Raw genomic sequence first — 27,743 nt, 5'->3', positions numbered from 1 at the left:
ATTAATGTATTATTTTAAAAATAGTCCTACAATAGATGTACTATCATTTTCTCCACCTTATACATGGAGCATAGGACTTAAATATGGTTTAAATATTCTGCACAATGTCATACCCCTAATAGTAATGAAACTAGAATTATATCCTGGCAGTCTAGGTACGGGGCCAACGCTAGTGGCCGTGTCCGGTCCTTTCATCAAAAGTTGAAGCATGACAGCAGCAAGGAGTTATCTTTCTGCAGTAGCAGCAGCATTTTAAACTGGCTAGAAAAACTTGCAGGGGACTAGCAGTTTTATGACTTGCTTTCCTTCAGTTGTGTGTGTGCGCGCGCGCGCGCGCGCGCGTTTGTATGCGTGCATGCGTGCCTGCCTGTCACAACAGGACATTTCCAGTTTTTTGTTGCTATTGTTTTTGTGTATTTTTGTTAGGTCTGGAACCTCAGGTTTTGTGTTTCTTGTTAGGTCTCTAACCCAGGACAAAAGGCTGAGGTGACTGTTTACCATATCAAAGCCAGCCTGGGCTCCAGCATCTCTCAGTCCCTACCTGTTACAGGAAGTGGCTGGCACCCCCCACCCCTAAACTTCCGTCCAGGTGCTACGCTGCCCTTCCCCCAGCTTCACTACCCCATATAACCCAGCCCTTTCCTCTTTGCCTAGCCTTTATCCTCCTGTCCTCTCGGTCACCCATCTTCTTACGCTGCCTGGCTCTGGATCGTGTTCACTCTGGACTCTTAAACAGATGTCCCTGCCTTTGCTTACACTCTCACTTTTATTGAGTAGAAACCTTCTCCTCCACCTTCCATACCTAGGAGCAATCGTGTCTTTTTTTTTTTTTTTTTTTTTTTTTGAGACAGGGTTTCTCTGTGTAGCCCTGGCTGTCCTGGAACTCACTCTGTAGACCAGGCTGGCCTCGAACTCAGATATCCACCTGCCTCTGCCTCCCGAGTGCTTGGATTAAAGGCGTGCACTGCCGCCACTGCCCGACATGTCCTTCCTTTCTTATTTCTTTTTTCTTTCAGGTCTCAACGTCAGCTTTGGCTGGAATTTACAGTTATCCTCCTGCCTCAGGTGCCTAGTTAGTGCTGGGATTGTAGTAAGGACAACCTCAGCCAGCTGATTTTTTCATCCTTGTATGTAAATTTAACTGTATAGTTCAGTCTCATATCTCAGTGGATGGAGCTCTTAATGAAATACTGTCCAGTATTTAAGTAAAAGCACTACACACTGTCAGCTTTAATTTTTTTTTTCTCTTAATGGGATAAACTTCAATATACTTTAGAATTGCTATTAGTGTTCTGGGTTTTTTTTTAAGAGTTATAACTTTTATTTAAATTATTTTTTTATTTTATTTTATGTGTCTGAGTGTTTTTGCTTACATGACCGTATATGCACTATGTGTGTGAAGTGTTGTGGAAGCCAAAAGAGAGTTTTGGATCCCCTGGAGTTCCTGGGGAGGAGAGCCAAACTCAGAACCTGTGCTCTTAACCACGAAACCATCCCTTCAGCCCCTAGTGCCCACCTTCCTGTGTGACTTTTTTTTTTTTTTTTTTTTAGACAAGATCTTACTATATATCCCTGGCTAGCCTTAAACTCCCAGTGTAGACCAGGCTGGGCTCAAATTCACAGAGATCCACCTGCCTCTTTGAGCATCACTCCTATGTGGCCACCGGCTCTCTCTCTCTCTCTCTCTCTCTCTCTTTCTCTCTCTTCTCTCTCTCTCCTCTCTCTCTCACACACACAGGTGCTGAGATTAAAGGTGTGTCCTACTGCTGTGATGCGCCCTCCTTGTGACAGTTGGAGGGTCACTGTCAAGGAGTACTGCTTGCTGGCCAGAGTTTCCTAGAATCAGCATGACTGAGGTTTCTCACTTCCTCGGGAGTGAGGATGCTGGCCTCCCAACAGTACACTTACTTCTTCTCCCTAGAGTGGTGGTTCTCAACCTGCAGTCTCAAACGGGGGGGGGGGGGGGTGGCATTACGTATCAGATATTCTGCATATCAGATGTTTACATTATAACCCATAACAGCAAAATTACAGTTATGAAGTAGCAACAGAGATAATTTCATGGTTATAATTTCATCACAACATGAGGAACTGTGTTCAAAGGTCTCATTAGGAAGGTTGAGAACCACTGATGTAGCTCTCAGTACTATCATTGCAGATTTCTCTTATACACATATTACATGTGCACACATGCATGCACACACATACACATACATTCCAACCTCACAGCATAGTGTTTTTTTAACATAATTTTCTATGTAGAGCTTTACATATAAAAGTAAGTAAATGCTGATTAAAAAAATAATGATTTTGGGTGTTTTGTTGTTGTTTTGAGAGAGGGTCTCTCTGTGTAGCCCTGGCTAAACTGGAACTAACTCTATAGACCAGGCTGGCCTTGGACTCAGAAATCCACCTGCCTCTGCCTTCCAAGTACCAGGATTAAACTGCCCATCCAAAATATTAGTGTTTTTAAGATTTATTTTAAAATTATAATTGTAAACGTGCACATGTGCATTTGTGTATATGTGTGTGTGTGCGTGTGTGCATGTGCCTTCTGAGTCTAGAAGAGGGTATTGGATCCCATGGAGCTGAAATTATAGGCAGTCGTGACTTATGTGGTAAGGGCTGACTTGAGTCTTCTGGAAGAGAAACAATTTTCTTCCTAGCCCCAGAACCTCTCTTAGCCCCAGAAAACATTAATGTTAGAATCAGCCATCACTTGGGACCTTACTCTTAGGAGTATGTGTCAGTCATCCTGTCTGCTTGATTGGATTGAGGTAGCATTTTGTTTAAATCAGAAGGAAAAACAAAGATAGTCAAAAGAACTCAGTCTGCTCTGCTTCACTCTTAGTAAAACATAAAAATGCATGTTTTTTTTTAAAAAAAACATTAAAGAGGGCTCAAAGTATTCTTTCAAAAGACAAAACAAAAACAAAAACAAAAACCCTGAAATGTAGCTTAAATTAGTTTGCCTTTATCTTGTCCTCTTGAGTGCAGCTGGCTCCTCACTGTTGAGTCGCTTCCAGAAAGCTTGCGTTCAAGTGCCTATGACTTGGTTTCGCAAGGAGCGTTTATGCCCTCCTGCACAGCTGTGTGCGTTTAAACCCATTTAAGTGTGAGAGTTATTCTTTTCTCATAGATCTAGGAAAGATTGGGGCGAGGGGGGTCACTGAAAATGACCATTAGTGCCCCAAGGTGATAAACTATGGTTGAATCGACTCCCTGTCCTCTGAGAGAGTCCCTTGGACCCTGAGATCTGAGCAGGAGCTAAGGAAACTGTTAAATTACATTTTATTTAGTATGCAGCCAAGCACAAACTGTTTACAAGTTTCATAATAGGATTTAAAATGTAACTCACATGGATTTTAAGAGAAAGCGCATTTTTTTCTTTTAATTACAAAAGTTGTATGTGTGTGGTTGTTTTGCTTGCATGTATGTCCATGTACCACACACAAGCCTCCTGCCTGAGGTCCAAAGGGGCATCAGAGCTGGACCTGGAGTTACAGATGGTTGTTAAGATACTGTGGGTGCTGGGAATTGAACCTGAGTCCTCCGGTTGAGTGGCCAGTAATGCTGTTGAACCATCTCTCTAGCCTTATGCTTTTTTTCTTCCACCTTTGGGATTAAAAAAAAAAAAGCATAAAAATATAGTATTTGACATTGGCATTAAAACATGTGGACAAAAGGAGTCCATTAGCAGTTGATTTAAAAGAAAAATCTAGCATGCTCATCTGGTTTTGAAAAGATCTGAAAAGTAGATTTCACTGATACTGCCTCCTGACAAAGCAGCACCAGGGCTCCCAGATTTGAAGTCGGAGAATACACGGTATTATTCCGTGTGTTCTTCCCAGCCCCCAGCCTGACACCGCACGCGTTGGGGAGGAGGCGCTTGCCATGCAATACCTATTTAAACTGGGAGAGCTGCGGGAGAGCTGCAGTCATCTGCTGCGGGTCTTTTATTACGTGGCAAGTTTAGAATAACATTTTCAAAACATACAACTTCAAACATCTAAGTCCTCATGAGATGATACAATACGTGGATCTCGAGTGCATCTGTGTGTTTCCCAGAGGCCCGTGCGGGTAAGTCAGTCCGCTCCCAGAGCGTCCCTCGCCATCCTCCCAACAAGGAACAAAACACTTTTAGCAAACCTAATACTCAGATTGGGGCAGAGCTGTTTAAATGCTTTCAGCTTTCTTACTTTGTTGGCTCTTCTCTACGTGAATGTGAGAACTTGGACGCCAAGAACTCTTAAAGCAGGTGTGCCTCTTAGGTTTCCTTCTTGGGGGGCGGGGGGGCTTCTGCAGTCCTGCCTTTCCTTGTACTGTCGGGATTGGAATTGGGGGGCGGGGGGAGGGGCGGGCAGAGAGGAGAAATGCCTCACAAAAGAACTTGAGGAAGAGTTTGTTTTGGCTCCGGGGATAGCCAGGAGAGCTCATCCTGTCAGGAAGTCCCTCAGCAGGAGCTTGAGGCCGCTTGACACTTTGTATCCTGAAAAGAGGGCTGAACCTTGGGCTCACTTTCTCCTCTTTATTCTGGGCAGGACTCCTGGCCACTGGATGGTATGCTCTGCCTTCAGAACGGCTCTTTCCACCGTTCTGAAATGCCCTCCCTCATAGACACCTCAGGTGTGCTCTGCTGACTCTAAATCCAGTCAACTTGTCAAAGATTAACCATCAGAGGTTGGTTGGTTTTTGTTTTGTGATCTCTCTCTCTCTCTCTCTCTCTCTCTCTCTCTCACTCTCTCTCTCTCCCAATGGAGACTGTACCCTCTCAGCTATTCCATTAAGCAGCTGGAGTTTCATTCCACGGGGAAACTGGGCAGGAGTTAAAAATAGATGACTCAGAGAATCCCAAGAAGGCCTAAGGCCACGGTGGTGTTTGAATAGCAACCCCTGAGATACATCAGTAGGTGAGGGCTGTTGGCCAGTTGGAAGCATGGGACCCGTTTTTGTGTGAGGTTCTGAGGCTGGGACAGAATAGAGGGCAGAGGGAAACAGTCTTCAGGGCAGGTGGACACTGACCCTGGCAGTAGCCAGGGCACAGAGAAAGGCTAGCCACTTTGAAGTCGGCAACGACCCTCCAGAATTGTGTAGGTGTCTCACAAAATGTGTGGCAATCAGTATCTGCTCAAGACACCCCAAGATCAAGTTCTCAACACAAAGGAGGTTTATTTGCTCCGGAAGGTCAAAGGGTAGGGAATAAGAGACAAAAACAGGAGATAGAGGATGAGGGAGAAGGGGAAGGGAGAAAAGGGGCAGAAAAAAGAGTATTTATTTGTCCTGGGAGGGGGCAACATAAAGGACTGTCTCTGGATAAAGGAGACAGATGTAGCCATAGGTAAATGACAGTGTATAAAGGTCAAAGGGGAAACGCCCATGTTAAGGTGAGGTGTTTAATTTTGATTGGGCAGGTTCATTAAGCGAGCCAAAAGGGGTCTTAGATGGCTGGACCTCAATACTTTGATAGCTGGACCTTGGTAGTCAGCCTCAGGAGGAGAAAGTGGCCAAATCAGGAAACAGACCTTGGTGGCTTGCTTCTGGAGTGTAACCTAATGGGTTTTTTTTTATCATGGTAGAGGGGATGGACCCCTGCCAGAGCCTTGTTTGCCATGCCCGCCCGGGATGGCTAGAGCTCTTCAAGATGTATGTTAGTTGTTGTGATGCCTTCTCCTTTATATTGCTCTGTACTCTGCATGGAGGCTCACAGTCTTCAGGGTCCAAGTTCAGCTCCTTCCAAGGTTGCATCAGGCAATGTTGCTCATGGAGACAGTATGTGAAGAGCGCACAGCCTAAGACTTGATGTTTACTGTATCTGAAGGCCTCCGCTATTCTTTTTTTTTTTTTCCAGCTAGTCTATAAAATCTTCAATGGAGTTTCTTTGCCCTCAACCATTTAATTATAAAACATCATCTTTATCATATAGAACCATATGTGTAGACAAGACCCCTTCCTTCCCTTCTTCCCCGCTCTTCTCTGTTCCTACGTGGCTATAACTATTCTTCTGGCTACACATTTAATGACCGTGACCCTGTGTCGGATAATTTTTACAGTCATGTTTTGAGCATGTGTACACATTATTCATGTATTTTAAGGACAGAGACTAACTACATATTGCTTTGTGAATGTTGTCTGTTATTATATCTCTCTTTTACATATTTAAACACCCATGCCACTGGGGAGGTCAGCTCTGGAACTTTGGAAAATCCCACCAGACCCCTCCCCTCCTGGAAGAGAAAGGTCATAGAACACATAGGTACCCCACCCCTCTGGAAGGCAGAGGGTAATTACATTCCTCAGATCAGGGGTCGGGGGCGACCCTCAGCCACCTGCAGGTGGGGGAGACCCAGAGCTCATAGACACATTCTGCGGCTGTTAGCCACCTACAGACAAGGGAAGTCCTTGCCACCTCATTCCCTAAAGACCAATCAGTTTTAAAGTCACATTCTGCCAATCACGTTGTGCCTAAATGCTACTGCTCTGAAAACTTTATAAAAACTCACTGAACAGGTTGCGGGGGATCATTGTCTCCTTCATGTGCAGGGTGACCCCAGCATGCTGGAACAATAAAAGTCCTCTTGCTTTTGCATCAATCACCGGCTGATACCAGGCTCTGTGTTGTTCACTCAGGGGCTAGGAGGAGTATGGGGGTAGGGTGGGGGTCTCTGGTAAGTTAAGGCTCGCCAGAGTCTTACACCGCCTTTAACTTTTGCACAAGTTAGTCTGCACAATGCCTGTACCTTTTCCATTTATATTTATACTATACCCGCCATTGCCTAACATTTTAGGCCTCTGTTCACAAACTATCTTATGGCCTTACTATATTTATTATTTATGAGGCAGTTAGCCTGATGCATAAGTGAACTGAAATTGGGACTTTTACGTTACTTTTTTCTCCTACTAGATTTTGTTTTAAAGATTTATTTATTTATTATATATAAGTACACTGTAGCTGTCTTCAGACACACCAGAAATGGGCATTAGATCTCATGACAGAGGGTTGTGAGCCACCATGGGGTTGCTGGGAATTGAACTCAGGACCTCTGGAAGAGCAGTCAGTGCTCTTAACCACTGAGCCATCTCTCCAGCCCTAGATTTTTTTTTTAAATGTTCAGAATTTAACATATGTTTGGAATCGGCTCATTCTTACTACAGTTGTGCATAAGCCTCTGACTCTGGAGCCTATGAGTGCTTGAGTCCTGAGGTTGCTACTATGCTGTTTTCCCTAGGGGGAGATATTTACCCCTTTGCCAAAGGTCCCTCCAACAAATGGAGGCATGATTTGCCCAGTTAACTCTGGAGAAGCATTGAGCTGAAGAACCGGTTCCCATATGTGTGGAGTGAGTTATGGGATGTGGGTGCCCCTGGCGGTGTGTAATTAGGACAGAACTGCATACAGCTGGCTGGGAAGAATGGCTGGATCGTCAGGTGATCGTCCTACCACCCTCCCTGTGCCCTCCTTCTATCTAAGGAGCAGGCTCTTCGGTGGAGACCTTTTGGGAGGAGGCCCAGCCGACCGGAGGATGGCAGCTGTGTGGCTGCCCTGCAACAATGGACAGAACCAACTTCTACTTTGTTTGCAAGGCACAGATCCAAAAGAACAATGAATGGTGGGACACGCTCCTTGCCCCGCAAGGATCTGTGTGTTCTTTGTAACTCCTTTCGAGCAGGGCAGGGCAGGATGTGTGAGGCGTCAGGATCGAATTTCTGCTCCAGCCATGTTCCTGAATCCCAACCAGCAGACAGGAAAGAAGACAGGTAGCAACATATACCAACATATTCAGGAGCATATTCCTACGTGTAGGCGTGGCAAATATACACAACCAGCTGCGGCGGAACCATCTTAAGTGTGCTAAATTTAGCATGTCCTCTGGACTTAAACATGTTCACCTTGCTATGCAAACATTACCAGCATCATATCTAGAGTCCTTTTTAATCCTCATATAGTGGCTATTCCTGATTGTCAACTTGACTATATCTGGAATGAACTACAATCCAGAATTGGAGGGTTCACCTGTGATCCAGATCTTGAGGCTGGAAGACACAAGTTTCTGACCTGGATCTTGGTATGGAGATCTTGAGGCATAGTGGCCGTGAAAAGCTTAGGCCCAGACAAAGCAGTACACTCCTTTAATCCCAGGAGACTGAGGCATGAAGATCTCTGAGTTCAAGGTCAGTCTGGGGCAAAGCAAGTTCCAGGTCCAGGTATGGTGGTACACACCTTTAATCTTGGTCACATAAAGACCTGCATAAAGACATTGGAAGAAGGAAGAGTTTCTCTTCTTCGCCTGCTTGTCTTGTGGACTGAACAACTACTAGACACTTGGACTTCCATTCACAGCTGCTGCTGACCATTGTTGGTGAGTTGGACTACAGATTGTAAGTCATCAACAAATTCCCTTACTATATAGAGACTACCCATAAGTTCTGTGACTCTAGAGAACCCTGACTAACACACCTCTCAAACAGAAACTTCGGTAAACAATTACTCTCTCTTCAGCCCCTGACAGCTACTCTACCTTCGGTTCTTGGGAATCTGACTACTCTAAATCCATGAATGGAGTCCTGCCAACATTTGTCGATGGCTGGTCCTGTTCATGGTAGTTCATGAATATCATGATATCGGTCTTCATTTGTCATCTGGGCCAGGATTCCCTTTGCCAAGCTGAGTACTATTCCATTGTGTGTGTGTGTGCACTTTCCCATGCATTTGCTGGTAGATGGTTGGGTTGCTTCTTTGCTTTTTGCTTACGTGAATTGTGCTACAGTGAACACGAACGTACAGATGCTCTTTGTTCCCCCAGAAGCTTCATATTCTCACGTGTAATGCACAAGGGAGGACATTTCTCCCCTTCTTACCGACCCTCGTTTTCTGGGTTGTTTTTGTTTGTTTGCTTAAAGAGTAGCCTCACGATGAGTCTGGAAGGGCACCGCACGGTGGTTCTCATTTGTACCTCTCTAACAGAGTGTGATATGAGCATTTTGCCCTGTGCCCGTTCATCACTACTAGTTCATATTCCTGGAAAGATATCTGTCCGTTCAATTCACTTGTTCACGGTTTGATTGAACCGTTCCGTATGGTGTAGAATGGACTTTAACTCCTATCAGATGGATAATTTGTACTGTGCTCTCTTTCCCATTCTCTGAGTTGTCTTTTCCTTCTATTGGTAATACTGTTTGATACACAGGTTTTTCTCAATATAATTCAATAGTCTTTCACCTGTCTGCTTTAGCAAGATGTTCTTCCACCTGGGTGCCCCAGCAAAACATCATTTGACATAACTAACTTTCCAAAGAAGCTAGAAGTTTCCATTTCACAGGGATCCTGCCCAGCTCCTCGGGGTGGCTACCTCACAAGCTGTGCGGTTTAGTGTCTTCTGTCTTCTGTGCTTGGAAGACAGTCCTCACCTTTTCTAGCCACTCTCATCTCAACCATCACCTCACCTGGGAAGCCTTCCTTGCTCCTCCCCAGGGACTTAAACACGTTTTCTTTTGTTCCTTTGGGCATTGCCATCCAAGGACTTTGTTACTCTTTGCTTGTTTGTTTTTGTCTGTCTACTTTCCCATTAAAGCTTGAGCTCTTTGTGTGTAGAAAGTAGATTTTATTCGCCTTTCCATCTGAAGGATTTAGCATGAAGTCTAGCATCTATATGGCACCGGTTAATTAATTGTGGGCTGCAGAAAGGTTTCGTGAGTGGAAGTGGTGGTGCACACCTTTAATCCCGGCATTCAGGAAGCACAGGTAGAGGGGTCTCTGTAAGTTTGAGGCCAGCCTGGTCAATATAGCCAGTTCCAGAACAGCCAGAGCTACATAGAAAGACCCTATCTCAAGACAAACAAACAAGAGAAAGACTATAGTCAGAGGGGAAAAGAAGAGAAACGAGGGGCTCTTGGATACCTCTAGTTATTGTAGGGCATAGTAAAGTATTGTGAAGGTAGATGATATAGCATAAAGTTGAGTATTACAATCCTTTGAGTGTGGTCTAGTCATGGAAAAATAAATCAATACTCCCCCTGACCAGCCCAGTGTCTAATTTACAACACATGGTTAAGAAATGCTCTAAACAGCTGCTTCTTCTTTCGGAAAATAACAAACGGCAGATGACACGGGGCAGCAGGAGGGCCCGGAGGACCCAGGAGCCCAGGATTAGGAGGCTGCTGTGGCTTCCTTTGGTCTTAGGTGATGTGGTTATCATGGTTGAGGCTCGTAGAGGTAAAACCAAAGATATAGAGTAGATCCTTCTCACCAAGCTGGGCCTCCTGGATGGTATGAAGATCAAGTCCCAAGAGGAGATATACCTGTTTTCCCTGCCTGTCTTAGTATGAGTTTTACTGCTGTGAACAGACACCATGACTAAGGCAAGTCTTATAAATGACAACATTTCATTGGGGTTGGCTTACAGGATCAGTTCAGTCCAGTATCATCAAGGTAGAAACATGGCAGCATTCAGGCAGGCATGGTACAGGAGGAGCTGAGAGTATCTACATCTTCATCTGAAGGCTTCTAGCAGAATACAGGCAGCTGGGATGAGGGTCTTCAAGCCCACACCCACAGTGACACACCTACTCCAACAAGGCTACACCTTCTAATAGTGCCACTCTCAGGGCTCAGCATACATAAACCATCACACTACCCATTAAGGAGGCTGAGATTATTGACTTTTTCCTGGGCACATCCCTAAGGGAGGAGGTTCTAAAGATCATACCAGTGCAGAAGCAGACTGGAGCTGGCCAGCAGACCAGGCTCAAGGCTTTTGTCACTATTGGGGACTACAAAGGTCACATTGGTCTTGGTGTTAAGAGCTCTGAAGAGGTAGCCACTACCATCTGAGGGGCCATCATCTTAGCCAAGCTTTCCATTGTCCCCATGTGGAGAGGCTACTGGAAGGACAAGGTTGCCAAGTCCTACAATGTTCCCGGAAAGGTGACAGGCCACTGTGGCTCTATGTTGGTGCATCTCATCCCTACCTGCAGAGACACCCACATCCTCTCTATTCTTGTGCCAAAGAAGCTACCGATGATGGCCAGTATTGCTGACTGCATGCATTAGCCAGGGGATACACTGCCACCCTGGACAACTTTGTCAAGGCCATTTCTAAACCTACAGCTACTTGACCCCTGATCTCCTGAAAGAGACTGTTCACCAAGTCTCTTCATCCGGGAATTTATTGACCATCTTGGGAAAACCCCATACAGAGGACCCTGCTCCAGCTGTGGCTACAACGTAAGGGTTTTTATACAAGAAAAATAAAGTGAATTACCACAAAGAAAGGAGCTTCAGTTGGGGAAGTGCCTCCATGAAATCCAGCTGTGGGGCATTTTCTCCATTAGTGATCAAGGGTAGGAGGGCCCCTTGTGGGCGGTGCCATCCCTGAGTTGGTAGTCCTGGGTTCTATAAGAAAGCAGACTGAGCAAACCAGGGGAAGCAAGCCAGTAAAGAACGTCCTCCCATTGCCTCTGCATCAGCTCCTGCTTCCTGACCTGCTTGAGTTCCTGTCCTGACTTCCTTTCGTGATGAACAGCAATGTGGAAGTGTAAGCTGAATAAACCCTTTCCTCCCCAACTTGCTTCTTCATCGTGATGTTTGTGCAGGATTAGAAACCCTGACTAAGACATGATTTAAGTCTGTGAAAAAAAATGTACTAAACAAAGGATTTCATTTACTATGGGACAAGGAAGAGACAGGGGTAGAGTTCATTAGGAAGGATTTCCTTGAATGGAGCAGCATCAAGGGCACAAACATGGAGTTAGGAATGTAGCAAGTTTGAGAAACAAACAAACAAAGAAAGAACAATGAGAGAATAAATGTCGGAGGCAATAAGGAAAGGCAAATGAAGACAGAGCGTCCTATAAACAGTAGGACCACGTGGTGGGCAGGGAGACTCAGAGAGAAGCCTCTTTGGTTCCTGCCAGAGCTGATGAAGGCCTAGGTAGAGGGGTGTCCTCAAATAGGAAAGAGTTCTATGGAAGACAGACAAATTAGTGAACAATTCCATAAAGAACAGAGGGAAAGGAAGAGTGTAAACCTCAATGACTGGGTTAGACAAGTGCTGAAAGGGACCTGACTTCACAATAAAATGAAGCACTTGGTTTTTCCAGTGGTTTTATAAAAGATCAACAGACTTAGGAGGCATCATGACCACGTTAGAAAACAAATTAAGGTGAGCACATTCTTTTACAGACTCTGTCGTCGTCGTTGGCTGCAACCTAGAAAGATGGTCATGGTTTTCCCTGATAACCTTTGTCCTAATTACAAAATAGTGGTTAATGCGGAACTTCAAAAAGAAACCTGCATAAAGTTAAAAAAAAAAAAAACAAACAAACAACACAATAAGAAGATAATGACTGAGGGGGACCCCAATAGAGGATTTAGAGAAAGGACTGAAGGAGCTGAAGGCATTTGCAACCCCATAGGAAGAGCAACAATATCAACCAACCAGACCCCCCCCCCCCCCTCCAGGGACTAAGCCATCAACAAAGAAGTACACATGCCTCCAGCTGCATATGCAGTAGAGGATGGCCTTGTCATGCATCAGTAGGAGGAGAGGCCCTTGGTCCTAAGTAGGCCCGAAAGATGCCCCAGTGTAGGGGAATCAAGGGTGGGGAGGTGGGAGTGGGTGGGTGGGTGGAGGAACACCATCATAGAAGCAGGAGGAGGGAGGATATGATGGGGTCTTTCCAAGAGGGAGGGAAAGCGGGAAAGGGGATAACATTCAAAAGGTAAATAAAATATTCAATTAAAAAAAAAGTAAAGTAAAAAGATAATGGCCAACACACCTTTGGGAGTATTTCTATCTGCTGATGCTGTTATATTGTAGATATTGTTGTTTTTCAATTAGAGGTCATTTCTTACTGTCATTCACCTCCGATTTTAAAATGTGGTTTAAATATGGAGAGCCCAGAATTTGTTCCAAAAACATTAAAGCAGCTCAGAAATATATGAATTTACCTCAGTCTTCCAATCCTAACCGTCCATCAGTTCCATCTCTGTCTTCTATAGGATCCCTTCTTAACAGTTTTTAGCATATTTTTAGTGCGTGCTTCCACTCATACCTATTTTTAATTTACAGAATACTATTTATGTGTGTGTGCTCACCCTCTATCTCTCTATCTAATCTATGGACCTGTGGTTGCTGGGAATTGAACTCAGGACCTCTGAAAAAGCAGTCAGTGCTCTTAATCTCTGGGCCACCTCTCCAACCCCTGTTTTCATTTTTTGCACTGGACAAAACTGTTGTAAAGAACAGCTTTGTCTTAATCCTGAGATTTTTGGCAATGCATTTTATGTTACACATTAAATGTTCTTGCCTAAATAGTATTTTGTCATGGTAGAGGGGACTCTGTCCCTAGTTTATTGAGATCTTTTTCTTTATCTATACATAATGCAAAGTTCTAGAAAAAGCCCTGAAGCCGCCTGCAGCCACGTGAACTGGGTCCCCCTGAAAGGCCGCCTGGGGCTGAAAGCGATCAGATGGCGAGAAAAGAACGAGGCCAAGACAAACCTTTCTGTTCAAAGCCTCTGAAGTTTACTGAGAGTCCGTGCTTATAAAGAGGGTAGGCCCATCCCCCGACAGCCCATAGGCGATCTACAGGGTGTGTCTCTGGAATGTCTCAAAGACCTTTCAGCAGGACACAGCGTCTTAGAGAAGAGCAAATCGAGTCATCAAGTTCAGAGAAGGCTGCGCCCTAGGTCATCTCCTTCTCAGTGGCAGCAAGGTCAAAGTCTGGATCAGCCTGCTTCAAGGCTGAGGGAGGCTACAAAGCTCTAGAAAACTGAGTTGATATTACTTTCTAACCTAGTAATGTGATAAATCTTACTTATGTGATAATGACTGTCCTCACTGCTTGCCCGGTTAGGCCTTCTTGGGTAATTAGTCTTTTAAGAATAAACCATTGAATTCCATTTGCGTATCTTTTATTTAGGATTTTATTTCTGTATTCTTCGTTGGTATTTTTAACCTGATTCGGAACTGTTTCCTGGATGTTTAAAAGACTGTGTCATTGCAAATATCAGGGGCTTGAAAATAGACACACACCCAGTGGCCTAGGAATCTGGGATGCCTTCCACACAGCAACCGTAATGAGCAACTCTTTTAGTCCTTAGTAAAAATAGGAAAGAAGAGTCCCCACCCCTCCTGTCCTAAGTTATTCTACTGCTTCCTCCGGCCTCCAGCTGGGAAGATGGAAACTGGAGAAAGCTTGATCAGCATTGGTGCCCTGTGTCCAATCCAAGAGCCTAGACCATCGCGTCTCCACCCTCCTGATGCTGTGACCCTTTGATGTAGTTCCCCGTGTTGTGATGATCCCCAACCATAAAATGATTTTCCTTGCTCCTTCATAACTGTAAATTTGCTACTATTACGAATCACAATGTAAATATCTGACATGCAGATGGTCTTAGGTGACTCCAGTGTATAAAAGGTGTTTGATCCTCCGAGGCATGGTTGAGAACCCCTGGCCTAGACCCTTTCAGAAAAGGTTTTTGCTCTTTCTTTAAAGTGACTGGGAACAAGCCACTTTGACTTTTTGAAGAGAAGCATGAAATAAACAAATTAGACTTAAATTAATACCTGGGCTTAGGATATTCCTGCCAGTAAAGTGCTTGCCATTCCAACATGAGGACCCAAATCTGTAGCCTCAGTATTCATGTACAAACAGGTGCTGCACCATGCACCTGTCCCCCAGGGCCTGGGGAGGTAGAAACAGCAAGGTTCCTAGGAACTGCTGGCCAGCTTGTCTGGCTAGTCACTGAACTCCATGCTGAGCAGAAGAGGATCTCTCAAAAGATAAGGTTGAGAGTGATTCAGCAAGACACCCAACACCAACAAATGACTTCATGTGTCACACACACACATACACACACATAAACAACATCCAATTCATTTGAATATCTTATATTGTGGGTACCTTTTTTAAATAGAAAACTTAAGATGATTCTTATTGGCACTTTAGTTTTTAAATTTAACTGGGCAGTAGTGGCACATGCCTTTAATCCCAGAACTCTGGAGGCAGAGGCAGGCAGGCACATCTCTGAGTTCTAGGACAGCCTGTCCACAGAGCAAGTTCTAGAACTGCCAGGATGACACAGAGAACCCTGTCTCGAAAAACCAACCAACCAAACAAACAGCCAACCAAACAAAATAACTCCCCCCCAACAAAAAAATAACCACAATCAAAATAATTAACGTGAAGGTTTGTTCTTTCTAACATTAGCCTATCCTGTGTCCTATTATCAACCCCACGAGGAAGCTAGAAGGTAGGTTCTTTCCAGTCAAACCTTGAGATGTCTCCAGCATAGAGAACCCCTTCACTGTAGTGTATTAACCCTCTGGGTCAGAAGACCCAGCCAAGATGTGCTCACATTCCTGACCACAGAAACTGGTGTTAAGCCACTGGGTTTGGGGATAATTTGTTGTGCAACTGTAGATGATAATAACAAGTGGTAGCCCCAGTATGACAGAGTTAAGTCGTATATACGCTCTGGAACTAGGTGGTCTGGGTTTGAGTGCATGTCACTCATCAGCTATTTGGCTTCATATAAATGACAGGCAGGCTGTTGCCTGGCTGAAGTACACACTTCTAATCCTAGTAACCTGAAGGCAGAGGCAGGCTGATCTCTGTGAGTTCTAGGCTAGCCAGGGCTACATTATAAGAACCTGTGTAAAGGAATTTAAATTACAGATCCTCCTTCATTTGTGATGGGCTAAGTCTCAATCAATCCACTGCAAGTTAAAAATGTCCTAAATAAACAATGTATGTAATATAACTAACCCACTGAGCCTGATAGCTGAGCAATGGCAGCACAACATGGGGTATCTATTGCTTGTGTCCAATATTGCACGGATGATTGACAGCTCACATCTATCATCCAGGACACTAACTTTTCACCTGTGCAGGAGAAGATCAAAATCCAAAGCATGGCTTTTCCTGCATTACTGTGGATTTCGAACCATCCTAGGTCAACCTAGTCTAAGTCGAGGACTGTCTATACTCTTCTTCTGTAGGTAACGAGGATAAAGTAGTTGTAAAGAGCCAAATGAATTAACGCGCAGAACAGCCCTGCACGTAAGCACAGGCTTCTTGGCTGCCGTTACCATTTTATTCTATTTTATACTATTTGTACTATTTAGAGGCAACCACTGTAGAGTCCCGGGCCCATCAGTCTCCAGCGCTGGATTCTTCTTGCCTTAGTGCCAAGCAAGAATGCCTCCTGAGGTCCTAAGTGCATTCAGCCAGTGCTGAAGTGAGAGGCAGACAACTACGAGGTCTACACTGTAACAGGAGAAGAAGAGACATCCCATCCGCGGGTGTAGATCTCTAAAACAAGTGAAATCCCCACCTCCTTGTCCCCCGCCCTCGACACTGCACAACCCATTCATGGATTACAGTGCCCACTCTCACAGCTCTAATGTGACAAGGTCAGACACGTAGGACACCGAGTCAAACAGAATCCAGAGTTTCCAAGAAGCTGGGCAGGGGCAGAGCCTAAAGAAATAACTTATTGCGTCCCACTCAACCGGCAGGAAAGACGCAACAAACCGGAATCTTCCGCGGCAAAAGCTTTATTGCTTACTTCTTCAGGAAGACCCCGAACCGGGAAAATGGCGCCACTTTTATAGCCCGCAGCGTGACGTTTCAGCACCTGATATGGTGTGACAGCTCCTGATTCGTTGCTCGCCCATCACCCCACTATTACACTCCGAGAATGGGAGTGACTAGGAGTGAGTTCACTCTCGCACCTGCGTACAAGGCTCGTTTACTAGTTAGGCACAGCGGAGGCCAGTGCCATCTTATAATGGCGATTGCTCGCGGCACGGCTCTCCACATCGATTACTGGCAGCACGCACACGATTGCTCGCGGCAGGCTCTCCACAATAACTCCCCGAGTAAGATCATTCAGGACCATCCTATCTTGAATTAATTTAAGACCAAAGAGGTTGTTGGGGTGGGGGTGGGGAGATGGTGTGCCGTTGACCTCAAATGGCAATAGTTCATTTGTGTGGCACCTCAGAGTTTACCAAATGTTTTCATACACAGTGTTTTACTAGATAGTCCCAGGGGTGGGGGGAGAAAGGCCAGTGCAGGCTAAGAGATGTTAGCTCACTCTCTTGATGTGAGCCAGTCACCAAGTGGGATGAAATTCACAGTGTTTTCCTGATCCGTGTTCTATAGGCTATTTGATCTCCTAGAGGTGACGGGTTATGTTTATCTATTTCTGTGTCATTTAAGTTACAACTGTGTTAAACTATCCCCCGGAAGTAAGTACCCCGTGTATGAGCACAGCCTTGCTTTGTGCACACCTTGTAAGTGAGCGTGGATTTTGAATTTCAGGTCCCAAGTAGGCTCATTTTATTTATATAAAATGTAATTTCTCTATTTCCTGCTCAGCAGCTATTTTATGAAAAAAAAATTCTCCAGTTCCCTACAATCTTTTGATAAAAATTGAATGTGTAAGGTTACACGAACATTCAAAATGATGACTCCTTATTAAAACCAGCTGTCACTACCCGCTAATGACATTTTATAATATTTTACAGAATAGTGCTGGAGGTGAATTTCTTATAGAAATGCCATTTAGTATAATAAGAAAAAAATGGCCCCGGAGTGTATATTTAAAAACAAAATAAAACAAAAGTGTAGCCCTCATATAATATTGTAAAATGAGGGTTTTCATTTAACCTTAAACATCTTTTAGAAGGAAATATGTGTCAGCAAACGTTATTTTATGTATGTTTTCTCTATCTTATATAATTTATAATACATAAATATAATAATATCTATAATATCTATAGATAATAAAATAATAGATGCTATATTGATATTATACATAATATTTTATTATAGTATTATATGTGATATTTTAATATGTTATACATCAGTGTATGTAGGATCCAGAGCTTTCCTTCTGAACCTCACTTCAGAAAAAGGTCATAAACGACCACGTTCATGGAAATTTTATCTCCTTTACCACCCAGGGTTTTCACAACGGACACCTCTCCCTGGGGCTCCAATGTAGTATGTTCTGGACTGGGCTCAGGATTGCAGGCCTTTCTGTGACTCATCTCATCATCTGTGTCAGGATCATGCACTCTGAGGATACAGTTCTAAGAAGGGTTACAGTGTGCATTCATCAAACAACCATTTCTTGGCCCCTCTGAGGAGACATACAGTAAGCAGGTGGGCAAAGGCAAAGCTACCTGGTGGTGTGGCCATTATTTTTATCACTATAACCAAACCCCTAACAAAATGTACCATAGAGGAAGATTTTAGTTCATAGCTTAATGGTAGGAAAGGCCTGGCCACTGGGGCTCAGGCCTTGCTGTGGGAGCTTGTGGCTGGTCATGTCATGGCAGAATAGGAAGCTAAGAGCCACTTGAATTAGAACCCAAGCACATCCCCATTGACCTACAGTTTCCACAACTTCCCCAGTCAGTATGTGTCTTAGTTAGGGTTTTACTGCTGTGAACAGACACCATGACCAAGGCAACTCTTAAAAGGACAACATTTAATTGGGGCTGGCTTACAGGTTCAGAGGTTCAGTGCATTATCATCAAGGCAGACAGCGCTGCATCATCCAAGGCAGGCATGGTGCAGGAGGAGCTGAGAGTTCTACATCTTCATCTGAGGGCTACTAGCAAAATACTCGCCTCTAGGCAGCTGGGACTAGGGTCTTAAAGCCACGCCCAGTGACACACCCACTCCATCAAGGCCACACCTCCTAATAGTGCCCACTTCCTGGCCTACGCATATACAAACCAGTCACAGTATGCATTAGCAGCTAGGGACCAAGGATTCTAACACATGCCTGTGGGGGACACGTCACACTCCTCCCGGAGCCTCTGTAGCCTCATGGCCACTTCATAATGTCATAATGTGTTCAGTCTACTTGACAAGTCCCTACAGTCTGAGGTCTGTATGTCCCAGCTTCCTGCATTACAACCTCAGTGGCTTGAGTGTACCTTTGTCCTATTGAGGGAAGACATCTGCATGGGTGGTGGCTTCCACCAGGAAACCCCCAGGGCAGTATTCCAGGTTCAGCCTACCCTTTCAAACAAATTTATGTTTTTGCGAACTGAACCTTTCATAGGTGAAATCTTGCCTCCCAGTGTAAGGTACCTGGTTTCTTTTTGTGATACTTCTCTTTAACTGTATTTACAGTGATAAGAATCTCTTTAACGGTTACAGTCAAACCCAGCCCATTCATTTGCAATTTTAGCATCGTTCACCCTTCCTTCCTTCCCAAACTGAACTTCCACATCTTCCTGTGTTGGAGTTTTATTATCATGCTCACTAAACACAGGGAGTAACAACAAAGCCACATTCTTAATGTTATGCTGTCTTTAAATTACTCCACTAGACAACCAGGTTCGTTATAATTTGTCCTAATTTAGATTTTCAGGATGTGAGCAGAATGCCCTACAGACTCCCTGCTAGAATATTGCAATAATGGCTGTGGTCCAGTTCCTGGTAACAGTGCTCATTTTCTCTGAGGTCCTGTGAGCACAACTTTATTGGCTAGTTTTGTGTCAACTTGACACAGCTGGAGTTATGACAGAGAAAGGAGCTTCAGTTGAGGAAATGCCTCCATGAGATACAACTGTCAGGCATTTTCTCAATTAGTGATCAAGGGGGAAAGGCCCCTTGTGGGTAGGACCATCTCTGGGCTGGTAGTCTTGGTTCTATAAGAGAGCAGACTGAGCAAACCAGGAGAAGCAAGCCAGTAAAGAACATCCCTCCATGGCCTCTGCGTCAGCTCCTGCTTCCTGACCTGCTTGAGTTCCAGTCCTGACTTCCTTTGGTGATAAACAGCAGTATGGAAGTGTAAGCCGAATAAACCCTTTCCTCCCCAACATGCTTCTTGGTCATGATGTTTGTGCAGAAATAGAGACCCTGACTAAGACAACAACTTTATTCATTTTTTCTTCCACTCTTGTCTTCCACACTTCCACCAGAATGGCTGTCATAAGCAAGGAGGTAGATAGATGTGCTTAGTCAGCACAGTTAGTATAAAAAAAGTTAAATTTTATTATGCCAAGGGTCATCACACAAGGTTCATACTCTAAATTCCTAATTATGGTCCTAAGCCTATCCACCCAAGGCTGCTCAGCTATGCTATGTCTCTGACTGAAGATCAGGCCCAGTAGTCTCTAAGAGAGTGAGGATCCTGAGGGAGACTATCCAGCTGCAGGGCAGATCATGGTGGCGTCTCTCCAGATGTGCAGAGCAGAGCGATGCTCTTGGTCTGTGCTTGTATACTGTGCAGCGGCATCATGGGGTTCTAGGATTGTGTCTGGTTATCTTGAGTGAGTGATGTCACTGAGTTCTGGTTATCAGGGGCAGCCGTGGGTGGGGTAGGGATTTTGACTATGCTATTTTTGTATGTTCTAAAGGCAGAGAAAAACAACAACAACAAACAAACAACTATGCTCATTACAGCAGCCCATTAAGCTCTCTTTATAACATTCTAGGATTTCTTTAGCCCACAACTCCTCCCTTATCTAAATTCTTCTTACACCCTAGTTCTGTGAACCACGTGGCAGGGCTCATCTCAGCCACAACGTCACTTTTTACATATATTTCCTATATTCCTTCCTTTTCTCGCTGCTGTAACCAATTCCTTCCTTTTCTTGCTGCAGCTCAAGGAAGGAAGGGTTTACTTGGCTCATAGTTTGAGGGGACCGTGTGGGGGGGAAAGTATGGTGGTACGTAGCTCCAGGATGGGGGAGTTGTACATGGGGACATCTTACTTCTTCACGTGTCAGTGCGAAAGGAGGCAGGAAGTGAGTCCAGCTGGAGCGGGGGCCAGGAAGTACCACAGAAGCCAGAGACCTTCCAAAGGAGATTCACCTCTTGAAGATATAAACCTCCCCCAAACACCACCAACTGGGGGCAGTGTTCAAACTCAGTGGAATATTTCACATTCAAACCACCACAAGTGGAGAATACTAAAGAAAGATTGTGTGTGTGTGCATATACACATGTGCGTGCATGTGTGTTTATGTATGAGGAGAGTACATGTGTGTACAGGTCTGTGTGTGTATGATGATGGCGATGGTAGCTGTCTTAGTTAGGGTCTTATTGCCGTGAACAGACAACATCACCAGGTCAACATTTAATTGGGAATGGCTTACAGGTTCAGAGGTTCAGTCCATTATCATCCAGGCAGGCATGGTGCAGGCAGAGTTGAGAGTTCTACATCTTCATCTGAAGGCTGCTAGCAGAAGACTGGCTTCCAGGCAGCTAAGATGAGCCTCTTAAAGCCCACACCCACCCCTCCAAGGCCACACCCACCCCGCCAAGACCACACCCACCACACCAAGGTCACACCCACCCCAACAAGGCCACACCCACTCCAATAAGGCCACACCTTATTATATTATTATAATATTATTTATATAATATAAATATATAAATAATTTATATTGTATATATTTTATTATATTATATATATTATATTATAATATAAATATATTATATTATTATAAGGCCACTCCCTGGGCTGAGCATATACAAATCATCAGTAACAAACTCAGGTCTGTTTTATATCCCAGCTAGGGCTAGAAAGGACCTGATATACAGAGCTTCAGTTGATCTGGAGTAGGAGAAGTCAGAGAAGGGACCCCGAGTTGCCCCTGACTGTAGCGTCAACTGTTAGGAATGGGAAGCTTTTGGATGAAGCAAAAAAGAGAAACAGCCAACCGGAAGCACACACACGAAGAATGCAAACAGAGATCTGATGTGCCTGGGGAGTGTGCCTTGGAGACAACCCCATCATAACTGCACCTTGAAAATTTTTGTAGGGGCGAATTTTCTCTTACGGGAGATAATATAGCATAAAAGGAGAGTAGAGGAAGAGTGAGTTTAAGAAAGAATGATTTATTTGGGGGCTGGACTGCTTGAGGCAGGACAGTTCCTACTGCCCTTTCTGAGGTACTCACAGATCTAAGAAGCAGAGCAATTTCAAAAGAGCTCCACCTCATTTCCCCCATCCCTTCCCATCAGACAGAGATGACCGGCTCACTTAAGCAGTCGCCTCTTGGCTTCTGTACCAGGCCAGCTTGGGAGGTGCTGTCTTTGCATCGATTTTCTTACTCTTGTGATCAATCGCCTGGCAAGAAGCAGCTAAAGGAAGACAGGGTTGATTTTGGCTCAGGGTTTGAGGGTACAGTCTGTCAAGACAGGGAAGGTCTCAAGGCGGAAACGTGAGGCAACTGGTGACATGGCGCCTGCCGTCACGAGGTAGAGAGAGGCGTGCTGATGCTCGCGCATCCGCTTCTTTCCTTTATCCCTTTCGATTCCCACCATATCCCCAGCCTGAGAGATGGTATTCATAGCAGCCGTTCCCCTACCCATTAGGCAAGCCTCTCCGGAAAAGCTCTCATGGACACACCCCCAAATGGGTCTCATTAACGACCTACATGTTTTTGTTTGTTTTTTTGTTTGTTGGTTTTTGAGACACGGTTTCTCTGTATAGCCCTGGCTGTCCTGGAACTCACTTTGTAGACCAGACTGGCCTCGAACTCAGAAATCTGCCTGCCTCTGCCTCCCAAGTGCTGGGATTAAAGGTGTGCCCCATCACCGCCTGGCGACCTACATGTTTTTTACTTTAATTATTTAATCAAATTATTTAATCAACTTGATCTAGATTTTTTTTTTTTTGAGCAAACTAGCTGAGGTCAAGCATTCATTGTTACCTTTATCCTGAATACAGATACATTGTAACCAGCTGCTTCAAGCTCTTACCTCCCGAACCCCACCCCACCCCTGCTCTCCCACCTCCCCCCTTCTCTCACCCCATTCCCTCCCCTACCCCAACCTCCCCCTCTCCCTGCCTTCTATTCCCTCCTCTTCTCCCTCCTCTCCCCCTCTCCTACCCCACCTGCTCCCCCTGCTCTTCTCACCCCCTTCCCCCCTCCCCTTCCCACCAGGATGGTGAGTACTTTCAAACTGTGCACCAAAATAGACTTTTCCTTAAGTCACTCTTGTCAGAGTTTTTATTTTTATTTTTATTTTTACCACAGCAACAGAAAAACAACCAAGATGTTGTGGTGGTACCTTCCTAAAATCCCGGCACTTGGAAGGTGGAGGCAGAATGAGGTTCAAGATCATTTTATACTGTCTGTTAGGTTTGAGGGCAACTTGAAGGGCACGCGTTCCTGTTTTAAGGCACATTAGGCTTCCTCCCAGCCTGGCTAATGGAGATAACTGTAACATAATTCCCAAGATTTTGAACTTGACATCTAATTTTGAGTACTTTGGGCATTGGGTAGAAATTCAAAGTAGAAATAAATGGTCTGTTCTTTCTTCCCATCTTGGTCAATATTCTTCTTCTAAACATTCTCGCCTCCTAATACTGCCTATGTGCACAAGCTGGCTACCGCTCCAGCCGACTTCAGCTTTTCCAACATATCCTTATTCCACGAACATTTTTCTTTTACAGTGAGTATGTAAGCTTGATGCTGAGGGTTGAGAATGTAGCTCCGTAGGGAGTGGTTCCGATGCTTTGAGCCTGTGAATGATGAAGGTCCTGTTCTCCAATTGGTTCTTGATCAATCCATAAAGATGCTAGCTGCTAATGGCTGGGCAGAGGAGGCGGGACTTGCAGGTTCCCGCAGGCAGGCTAGGAGATGCAGGAGGAGCAAAGGAGCAGAGGGAGAGAGGACCATCAGCCATGGAAGATCTTGGGTGGAGTGGCCATGGGCCACTTCCCCAACTGGGCCTGGGGTAGCAGCTGGGAGATTAGAGACAAAACTCAGCTGAACGCAGATTTAGGGTGTGGAGCAAGGAAGGTAACTGGGCAACTAAGCTGAGGGCAGATACAGAGATGTTGAGCAGGGAGTGAAGGTATGGGCTTAGAAGTACCCGATCATTGAGCTAAAAGCATATTAAAAATGGCCAAATTGTGTGTGTGTGTGTGTGTGTGTGTGTGTGTGTGTGTGTGTGTGTGTATGTGTTTCATGTGTGGATCCAAGGGTCGGCCAGGAGCTTAAGGCAGGGTAATAGGAACTACATGCTACATAGCTCAATGGTAGAGTAGGGCTACTGAGAATGTGAGAGGTCCTGGGTTCAGTCTCCAGGGAAGAAAAAGAAAATGCTTCTTTGATCCAGGATGAAGGGAGTGAAGTGTCTTTTCTCAGACAGATCTAATGGTAACATGCTAGCTCCCATCAACTTACTGTTTAGGCATAACTTCTTTCAAAATGATCAATTCTAGCTTTGAAACTGGAATAGTTAATTTTTTTTTATGGATACCATAAGAAAAAAAATTTTTTAATTTTTACATTTTAATTTTTAATTTTTTTCTAGATTAAAAAAAATCTAATCAAATGACAATTGAAATTAACTATCCCACTTGACTTCTGAGACTTTTGTTCCTGCCTGTCACACTGGTTTTCAATGTCCACAAGAGGTTTCTTTCTTTTTTTTTTTTAATGTGTCTTGAAGTTTCTCATGTAATTTCCCTCCAAACTGACATCACAGTGTACAGTGTAGCTTAGTGAATAGCATGCTGAAGAAGTTCTCTCTGTTGGCACGATTCTTTGAAAACTTCCAGCACAAAAGACAATGATAATTTGAATATCTTAATGCCATTACATTAGCAGGGAAATTGCTTCGGAGTGATGCTGTCACAATTTTTATTACAGATCTCAGTGAATGAGAAGAGATTTTACTCATGAGACTCTGCCTGGGAAAGGACAGCAGATTGTTCTTAGGCTGTCTGCAGAGATGTGTCTTAATTTAGCAAGCAAAACCTTAATTTTAACTGCATATTTTTCTCTTCTTCTTAGGTCTATTTATTTAAACGGTAGATTCCTCTGAGAATTTATTCAAACCACACTATTGGCTGTAGAACAAAATGCATGACTGATCACATACGAAGGTGTCCTTTTCGGAAGGAAAATAAAGAGCTTGACCTTATGTTTTGGTTTATGAATATGCTAATAACCATTAATTTGCTCTGTTTTTATGGTTCTTTTGTTCCAATAGCTCTTTAAGAACTTTGAAATGGTAATTTGCCAGGTGACTTTTTCTCTCTCAAAGGCAGGCCACAGTTCTAATAATGTTTGAGTGGTTAAAAAATAAACAGCAACAGTGCAAGCAGAAAGGGAGGAGGGAGGCAGGCAGGGAGGAGGCAAGAAAGAGGGAGGCAGGGAGGAGGGAGGCAGGGAGGAAGGCAGGGAGGCAGGCAGGGAGGAGGGAGACAGGGAAGAGGGGGGCAGGGAGGAAGGTAAGGAGGCAGGCAGAGTGAAAGCAGGTAGGAAGGAGGCAGGCAGGGAGGAAGGAAGCAGGCAAGGAGGAGGGAGGCAGGGAGGCAGGGAGGAAGGAAGCAGGCAAGGAGGAGGGAGGCAGGGAGGAAGCATGTAGGAAGGGGGCAGGCAGGATGGAAGGAAGCAGGGAAGGAGGAGGGAGGCAGGGAGGATGGAGTCAAGGAGGAGAGAGGCAGGGAGGAAGCTGCTCTAAGATTTGTCTTTGTCGAAGTGATTTCTAAAAATGATAACCAAAGATATAAAACGGTTATATTTTGCACAGTATATAGCTTAAGTTTTAATTATATAAATAATTAAAATCTTTAAAAAGAGTGCAGTATTAGCCTTGAGATCTTGTAAACAACAACGGTGCCAGCACTGCGCGCACTTAACTAAAATTAAATCATGGAACTCTTTAACTACAGGGTGTCAATGATCAATGATCAAGTCAGAGGGAAAAACTCTTCACCACAAATCGTACTTTGATATTGGAGTGAGCTGGATGTAGCCCACAGGGTACCACACCCACCTCACTTCTCTTCACCCTTCTGTCTGCTCCTGGACACCAGCAGAGCCCACAAGCCATTGGTACCAAGTCTCATCCTCACTCTGACTCCTGATGGGAGCTGAAGACTCATCTTTTCAATAACTGTATCCTTCCAGGTTAGGAAATCGGAAACATTTCAATCCTTCAACATTCTCCTCTTTTCCTTTTCAATTTTTTTGTTACTGGCACCAAATAGTTGATATGGCGGGTTGTCTATGAACTCACCAGTGATATAATGACACGGAGGCTTATTATCATTTTAAAGCTTAGGCCTTAGCTTGGGAAATCTCTCAGCTAGCTCATCTTAACCCTACTAATCCCAGCCTATGTCCTGTCACATGCCTACATCCTCCTCTCTGCTCTGCTCTGGTCCACCAGTCCACCCCGAGTCAGCTCGTGAACCTCCTGTGTCTCAGTTCTCCTCTCAGAGTCCCTGTTTCTGCTTGGAAGTCCAACCTTCCACTTCTTGCTCAGCCACTGGCTGTCAGATTTTTATTACATTCAATAGGCAGGTAAGGAAGCATGAATGTTTACACAATACGAGGCCAGTGATAGGCCATAGATAAAACAGTACAAAGATCTGGCTAGTACTTAGCTCTCTGCCAGCTTGGCCACCAGTGATTGGATATACAGAGACAACCTTCACACAGTGTACCAAAGGTTACCCCACAGGTTCATCTTGGTGCTCAGATGAGAAACCTAGCAATTATCCAGGAATCCTTTCTCCACCACTCTCTATGTCCCATGGGAAATGGGCTCCTTTTATTTACTTTAAAAAGTAAAGCTAAGGCTCTTGGGGCTGTGGCCTTTGCTCTTAGCACTGTTATACAGCCATGTTGGATGACTCCTGATTCCTCAAATAAACTCTTTGTCTTTACACATCATCACCTGGAAAGTGTTTCTTTTGTCCTTCATTCAGAAAATGTCTGGGCATAACTTGGAACTTAATTGCAGTCGAGCCTGTTTCTGGGGGGAACTTAATTGCAGTAGAGCCTGTTTCTGGAGGGAACTTAATTGCAGTAGAGCCTGTTTCTGGGGCTTCTTGAACTCTGCGAATAGCTGAACAGTTCCACAGTGGAGTCAGCATTTGTAAACTAACGTAGACACCTCACATTGCTGTTTGGTCCGTGCGTTTCCCTTCCTAGAATTAGAGTTTTGCCACATCAGGGCTCTACTCATTTTTACAGCGTCAGTGCCTAGGATATATAGCCAGTAAATCTATATTGAAAGTGCCAGGTTACAAAGATGAGTAACACAAATAACATAAGGCATGGTGTGTTCATATGTCCACAGATATGTTTGCACACCTATCCGTTTGCCCATCCATCCATCCATCCATCTCTCCATCCATTCACTCATCCATTTATCTATTCATCTCTCCATCCATTCACCCATCCATTCATCCACCCATCTTTCCACCCATCTATCCATCCATCCATCCATCTCTCCATCCATCCATCCATCCACCCATCTATCCATCCATTCACTCATTCATCCAACCATCCATTCATCCATCTATCCATCCATCCATCCACCCATCTTTCCATCCATCCATCCATCCATCCATCCATCCATCTACCCACCTATCTATCCATCCATTCACTCATCCATCCATCCAACCATCCATCCATCCATCCACCCATCTTTCCATCCACCCACCCATCCATCCATCCATCCACCCATCCATCCATCCATCCATCCATCCATCTATCCATTCATTCACTCATCCATCCAACCATCCATCCATCCACCCATCTTTCCATCCATCCATCCATCCATCCATCCATCCATCCATCCATCTACCCACCCATCTATCCATCCATTCACTCATCCATCCATCCATCCATCCATCCATCCATCCATCCATCCAATAAATACTTGTTGAGCATATTTAACAACAACCCTGTATCTTCTAGTGATGAGCAAACATAATCTTTGCTTTTCTGAAGCTT

General features: G+C 44.5%; 1 protein-coding gene, 1 long non-coding RNA gene and 1 pseudogene across 2 annotated transcripts in view; all 3 read left to right on the top strand.

Moving 5' to 3' along the window:
• The window catches only part of Gm38469 (predicted gene, 38469), a 152,582-nt gene that overhangs the window by 28,855 nt on the left and 95,984 nt on the right, over positions 1–27,743 (top strand). The window lies entirely within an intron of this gene.
• On the top strand, positions 3,860–26,674 carry 4833422M21Rik (RIKEN cDNA 4833422M21 gene). Its single transcript, NR_130160.1, has 3 exons — positions 3,860–4,080; positions 4,542–4,680; positions 25,670–26,674. It is a non-coding gene; the product is annotated as an RIKEN cDNA 4833422M21 gene (long non-coding RNA).
• Positions 10,625–11,222, top strand: Gm8866 (predicted gene 8866; annotated as a pseudogene).

This window comes from Mus musculus, chromosome 15 (assembly GCF_000001635.26).
Source record: "Mus musculus strain C57BL/6J chromosome 15, GRCm38.p6 C57BL/6J".
NCBI lineage: Eukaryota > Metazoa > Chordata > Mammalia > Rodentia > Muridae > Mus > Mus musculus.
The sequence above is the reverse complement of the archived record's forward strand: the minus strand, read 5'-3'. Positions and strand labels throughout refer to the sequence as shown.